Consider the following 7,590-nt stretch of genomic DNA (forward strand, 5'->3'; position numbering starts at 1 on the left):
GTTATCTAATTAATCAAAATTATGCATATATAGGTGAAATTTTTATTGGTGTTATTGATATGACATTATATTGCGGTGCAGGTGCTATGATGGTATAGCAATAAAAAATATTAAAAGCGTAAAAAAATTCAAATTATTGAACTAAGATCAGATATTTAGACTTAATAATATGTGCATCGTAGGATCGAACATTTGGTTCTTTAAAAAATATAGTTGACGGTAGCTTAAATATTTAAAATTTTAAAATTATTCAATTAGTGTCATATTTCAATTACTCTGCCAAAAAATTACAATTATTACACCTAACATGCATAACGTAACTAACTATCTTTGTAATTTTGATACTCCTAATTAATTAATTACATATATGACATTGTGTTCTGATTTACACCATTAATCAACACTGCAATATTCAATTGAACCAAATAGGAAAGAGAAATATATTGTGCATACTTATTTATATATATATATTTATATATATATATATATATATATATATATAAATATATATATATATATATATATATATTTATTTATTGTTGATATTGTGTTAATATGATTATAGATAAAAATGCTATTTTTTTGACAAGAAAAAATGCTAATTAATGTCAAGAAGAGATTACATTATTTCTTAAAACCATATATTAAATAAATTATTAAAAAAAAACTAATTACTTAGCCAATTTCGAGTTTTGGTCCTTTAATTAGACAAAAAATTAATCAATCTTAGTTTAATAAATATTTTTATAAAAAAATCACCTTTTTATTCTTATTCTGGTGTGGTCACGAACATTTTAACAATATCCGACAACATGCTAGCAATCTCCGGCACCTTCACAATACATAAATCATGTTTTAGGCGATGGTGAAATTAAAGATGTCTAAAACAGATGCGTATTTAAAATGAACTTGATATATATAGATTTAATTTACCTGTCTTCAAGATTTACAACTTATTAGACGTACGGTGTGACATTTGTCAAAAAGAGGGAGGGGACCAATTCTCCATATTTGCTTCATAAATATATATGAACACAATAAATATCTTCACAGTATTTTCGAATTTGCAGATCGGGTATGAGTGGATCGATGACACGGGATTAATTAATTATCCATGACTAAATAATTAAAAGTACCAAAATCGTAAAAGAAACAAAAATATTAATACTTTTCCTTTTTTTTTCCTAATGAGTAATAAGTGCGATTTTGGTGTAGTAGCAAGTAGCAACTATTTAATGTTGAAATAATTATTGAATGAATTATAATTTAAATGGGCTTGAAAGACTTATTTGAATTGTGTTGGAATAGTTTGAATTTGGTGAAATAAATTGGAGGGAAAACTTGTTTTGGTTTGTCCCACATTGGAACATGTTCAATGTTTTGTTCACCTTATATAATCCAACTTTGGTTAATGGGATTGGGCCCTTAGGGCACCGGATGTTTTGTAAAGGGGCAAGACGCTAATCGATGCAACAAACACGCGCGCGCGGCCGGCCAGGCGAGGTGAGGTATTGTGATCAATTATTCTTTTTGGATGAAATTTGGTTCAAGAATAATATTTTATTAGTTTTGTGAATGCGATAGATCGGTTAAAAACAACCGATTGAGCGAGACAGAAGGTTGTTAGAAGTGGGGCGCTCGGTTTGGTTCAAGAATAATATTTTATTAGTTTTGTGAATGCGATAGATCGGTTAAAAACAACCGATTGAGCGAGACAGAAGGTTGTTAGAAGTGGGGCGCTCGGTCGGTTAAATTCAACAGACCGAGCGCGCCTTCTGCAGACCTGATAACGTGCATACATCAGATTTCTGCAAAATCTTCCCTCTCTCTCACAAAAGAAAAAGTTGATACATATTTTAGTTCGACGAAAATCGAGATATTTGTTGTGCTGCTATATCTCGATTGTATAGTCGTTGTATCTTAGAGACGATTGCCTCCAACGTTGAGCACTGTTAACGGGCAATTTCGTCTTGCGGATAGAGAGTTTCTCTCGCCTCGACTTTGTTCATCTTTGTTGTTGTTGTTGTCGCTGTTGACGCACTAATTTTCAGAATTCGGAGTACACCCTTATAACAATCGCAAGACGAAATTTTGTATTTCTTGGATTCTGAAGATGTCTACCGTTTCATTCACTCCGCTCGCTTCCGCCCCTGCACATGGAGTAAAGCCGCCAAAGTTTTCTGGTGCCGACTTCAAATGTTGGCAGCAGAAGATGCTCTTCTACCTTACCACATTGAATCTCTCTAGATTCCTGAAGGAGGATCCCCCTATCGTCGTTGATGACGATTCTGATACCCAAAGGAGGACCGCTGTTGATGCATGGAACCACAACGATTTCCTATGCAGAAACTACATCTTGAATGGCCTTGATGACACTCTCTATAGTGTTTACTCCTCAGTCAAGATGGCCAAGGAACTCTGGGATTCCTTGGAGAAGAAATACAAAACAGAAGACGCAGGAATAAAGAAGTTCGTGGTTGGCAAATTTCTGGACTTCAAGATGGTAGACTCAAAAAATGTGATGAGTCAAGTACAAGAGATACAAATCATCTTGCATGACTTATTGGCCGAAGGAATGGAAATGAATGAACCATTCCAAATTATCATTGAGAAGTTGTCTTCGCTGTGGAAAAACTTCAAAAACTACCTTAAGCACAAACGTAAGGAGTTGAAACTTGAAGATCTTATAGTGCGACTTCGCATTGAGGAGGATAACAGAAATACCGAGGCCAAGTCACATAAAAAGATGATGGAAACCGAGGCCAAAGCAAATCTGGCGGAGTCTAGTACGAGTCAAAAGGGGAAGCGCACCCATGATGGAAAGCAAAAGGGGAAAGCGAAGAAATTCCAAGAAAGTTGCTACAACTGTGGCAAACCGAATCATATGGCAAGAGATTGCCGAATTCCAAAAAAAAAAACAACACAAATCAGAAACGAAATCAATCAAACTTTTTTGAACAAAGGTATGTACCTTTAGCAATTTCTGATATTGATTTAAGTGCCGTTATTTGTGAGACCAACATGGTGGATGATCCGAGATGATGGTGGATTGATACCAGATCTATGAGCCACATTTGTGCCGATAAAGATATGTATTCCACTTATGCCACCGTTGGGGATCAAAAGTTGTTCATGGGAAACTCCGCAACGTCTGAAGTTGTTGGAGTGGGAAATGTGGTGTTGAAGATGACCTCGGGCAAAGAGGTGACGCTCAAGAATGTGCTGCATGTGCCAAACATTCGGAATAACTTAGTTTTGGGTTCTCTCTTGAGCAAGGCAGGCTTTATAATGGTGTTTGAGTCTGATAAATTTATATTAACAAAATCCGGTGTATTTGTTGGTAAAGGATGCGTGGTGGGCATGTGACGCCCGGGGCTGAAGAGGCAGAGAGTGATCGCCGGTGCCAAGAGGTTGCACGGACAATGAGCGGCTCCTGGTAGGCTTCTAGGCGCAGGGAGACATGAATGAACCGATTCCGTGCCGGAATGAGATGGATTCTGAGACTGTGTAGGTATGAGACTACATGGTTGAGGAGGGCTTAAAAGATTTCATATGTACTATTCATATCAAGAAGATGCATCTTCTTTTCGGAAGCTCATCACATAAGAACTCCAAAGTTAAGCGTGCTTGACTTGGACCAATTATAGGATGGGTGACCCCCTGGGAAGTTTTCCAGGGTGCGTGTGAGTGAGGACATAAGCACGCTGAAAAGACCCATCTTGATACAGTGGGGCGTTACAAATGGTATTAGAGCGCGGTCCTTGGAGGGTACTAGCCTACTGCGTGGAGCTCAGAAGCCGCACTACCAGTTTGTAAGTTTTAATGTTTTAATTATTTTTATTTATGGGGCTTAGGATTTATGATATATTGGTTTAAAGTATGAAACATTTTAAGTATACTTAGTTATGCATTGCGATCACGTGAGAGATTTATGAAAAATGCAGCATGGCTCCCCGAAGGAATCCTCAGGAAACCAACCCCAATAATGGCGATGAGACGAAACAGAATCCACCTCCACTTACTCCATTTGAGCAGGCCAGTGTGAACATGTGGGCCGGGATTATGAGACTGCTCGAGAACCAGGCTGCTCAGTTGAGGAAGTCTCATGAGAAGGATGTAGCGGAGAGATTCAAGAAGCAGGAGGCCAAGGAGTTCAGGGGAACTACCGATCCACTTGTTGCTGAGGAGTGGATCCGATCTTTAGAGACCATATTTTCCTATATGGGAGTCACTGATGCTAACAGGGTTCGATGTGCTATCTACATGCTTAAGGAGGATGCAGCTCTTTGGTGGGAAGGAGCTGTAATCGGAGTGAACTTGACGACCCTGACTTGGGCGAATTTCAGGACTATGTTCTTTGAGAAGTACTAAACTGCAGAGGAACGAGACAGATTTATCAGGGAGTTTATGAGTCTCCGTTAGGGAGACAAGTCTGTTGCGAAATATGTGAAGCAGTTCGAGAGAGGATGTCATTTCGCGCCCCTGATTGCGAATGAAGAGTAGGAGAGGCTGAGGCACTTTACTGATGGACTTAGACCGGATATCAAGCATGAAGTTTTCATGGCTGATGTGGCGAATTATAGTGCAGCAGTGAAGAGAGCTTTGAGGTCCGAGCAAGGGAGGAAGGAGATGCAAGCAGCTTACCAGCAGAAGAGGCAGTTTCAGCAGCCTTTCCGTGGTCAGTCTTCGCAGCCGGCAAAGAAGCAGTTTACTGGGCCGGTTAAGGGCCCGAATCCTCCCAGACCACAGCAGAGGCAGCAAGGCCCACAGAGGCCGCAGCAGAGAGGGGCAGTCGCCCCAAATCCTGGAGGTATTCCCTTATGCAAGACTTGTCAGAAGCCTCATTCGGGACAGTGCATGGCTGGTTCAGGTGTCTGTTACAAGTGTAAGCTACCGGGGCACGTTGCGATGAACTGCCCTAATGCGAGGAACATCCCGGGACGTGTTTATGTCATGCAGGCAGAGGAGGCTGACCCAGACACGTCTTTGATCACGGGTAATTCTAACTTTTGTATTTAAGATTCGATAGTTGCATGTCTATTATGAGTTGCATGGGAAATTCATTTTACGTGTTAGTAATTGGGTTAATTGTCCTTGCATGTATAGTATAAAAAGGAAATGAATACGAATTTAGGTAATAGTATTCTTAAGGGCATTGTTATGAATTATGGGTTTTATTAATTATTCTTAAGTTGTATGTGCGTTGGGACATTTTGGAGAAGGGCTTTATCCGCCCTAGTGTGTCACCTTGAGGTGCGCCGGTCTTATTTGTGAAGAAGAAGGACGACTGCATGAGGTTATGTATGTTGGAAAAAACTGGCGGTCAGATCAATCACGATTGATACCCGGTGCAGCGGAAGTTTAAAATTTTTTTTGTCATGGAACAATTCCATGGTGTGGGTATCAACCGTTCAACGATTAAATTATTGTGTGTGTAAAATTCAAATAACAATTAATTAAATTTTACCTTCAATCTCGAAGCGAGATTATTGGACACCACACAGATTTCTCTGCGCTTCTTGTATCTCCCAGGAACTGATGAACTCCTTCAATCAGGTCCACGAATGGGGTTTAAATCCCTCTGATAGATTGCACTAGAAAATCTATCAGAAGTTTTCTGCGAAGAGATTAAACGAATCTGATTCGTTATTCCTGACTGCGATTCAAAATCACAGACCGAAATTTCTCGGGCAGAGAATAGGGAGGGGACGGCCGAAAACTTTTGAGAGAGAGGAGGGTTTCGATTTTCTGTCTCAAAAATTATGAGCTGTTGTGTCTAATTTCTGTACTGCAATAACTTATTTATAATGCAGGCCACTAACACCTTAGGGCCCATTAATCATAAGTTAGGGCCCGACAAGCAAAGCCCGCACGTTCAGAAATTAATATAAAATTCATCGTGACTCCGATTGATGAACCAATTTCACCAATGTGCACAGAAACCATTTCTGCACATTTTAAAGTCAAAATAAATTTTCCTGAATCCGAATTCAGTGGTTTCCAAAAATGTCCATCCCTATGTCATTTTAGGAAATCCTACTCCCTTACTCTTATTTAAGAAGTCCAACTCCTTAGTTCATTAAATTTAACTCTTTAAATTTAACTATCTCAACGGGGATTAAAACTCCATTACACTGTGTGACCCTCAATGGTTCAGGGATACAGCTAGCCGTGGGCTCACAACTCCTTGTGACTCGGAACAACACTTTCCGACTTGCCCAACGAATCATGGTAAAGCGCCTAGCAACATCGCCCCATGATTCCCTAGGTATCACTGATAGTGCCTACAAGAACCAGTAGATTTTGGTTAGCGTACAGTACGGTCCCTTCATCCATATATCCCGATCGAATCAACAACCATTGGTATATCGAGAGTCGCTCAAGATTCGATAACTATGCAATACATCTTGAAGATCAAATTAGTGACATCGCATGTGCTACTAAGAAACCATTTCTTAAATCACATCAAGTACTCTGGCCAGAGATTTGTCACACTAATATCTCCTCAGATCGCATAGGATATCCATACTCGCAAGTATGTGGTGAATCCTTGACAACAATGCATTGACTCCTATATGTGTCGTAACTGTACCCAATCTCGACACCTGATGACCCCCATAGAGTCGGTAAACGAGTCAAAGCACAGCACTAGCATATAGAGTCTCCATGATGTTTCAAGTCGTAAGGACTAATGGTGTACAACCAAAACCGCGGACTTTATCCACTCGATAAGTGATAACCACTTGGAAAGTCCGGATAGGGTAGTTCGATTATTCATCCTATGAATATCCATTTGCATGCTTCGAACATCTCCATGTTCCCTACCAATGAAACGTGGTACTCCGCATCGCAAATGCTAGTCTCAAACTCGAGCGATCCTTATCCTTATTATCGGACGGCTCAATCGACTAGGAACGGTTTTAGAATATACAGTGACTATAAGATGTATTTCATGATAGACATCCCCATGTTCTACCACATCTTACATACACTTTGGTATATTCAAGGTCTTTATCAAAACAACAATAGTATATCACAATATAACAATATGAAGTAATATAAAGTCATTGCCATTAATAAAAGTGTAAATAATATTAAACAAAAGATTGTTTATACAAAGAGTCATCAAAGCCCATAGCCACACAGTTGGCTCACTGGGCACCCACTCTTACAATCTCCCACTTGCCCTATAGCCAACTAGTCATACTACGTAGACCCATTGCTTCGCGATGTTTGTCAAACAATGGTCCTGGCAAGGGCTTAGTAAGCGGATCAGCGATATTGTCTGCAGAGGCCACTCGTTCGACAATGATGTCTCCTCTTTCCACAATCTCCCGGATTATGTGGTATTTCCTCAGTACGTGTTTGGATCTTTGATGAGACCTTGGTTCCTTTGCTTGAGCAACGGCACCCATGTTGTCACAGTACACCGGGACTGGACCAACAAATTCAGGAATAACGCCCAACTCTTGGACGAACTTCCTCATCCAAACGGCCTCTTTAGCAGCAGCTGATGCTGCAATGTATTCAGCCTCAGTGGTGGAATCCGCTGTGGTGTCCTGCTTGGAACTCTTCCAAGAGACAGCACCG

This window comes from Henckelia pumila, unplaced genomic scaffold, assembly GCF_033568475.1.
Source record: "Henckelia pumila isolate YLH828 unplaced genomic scaffold, ASM3356847v2 CTG_38, whole genome shotgun sequence".
Classification (NCBI taxonomy): domain Eukaryota; kingdom Viridiplantae; phylum Streptophyta; class Magnoliopsida; order Lamiales; family Gesneriaceae; genus Henckelia; species Henckelia pumila.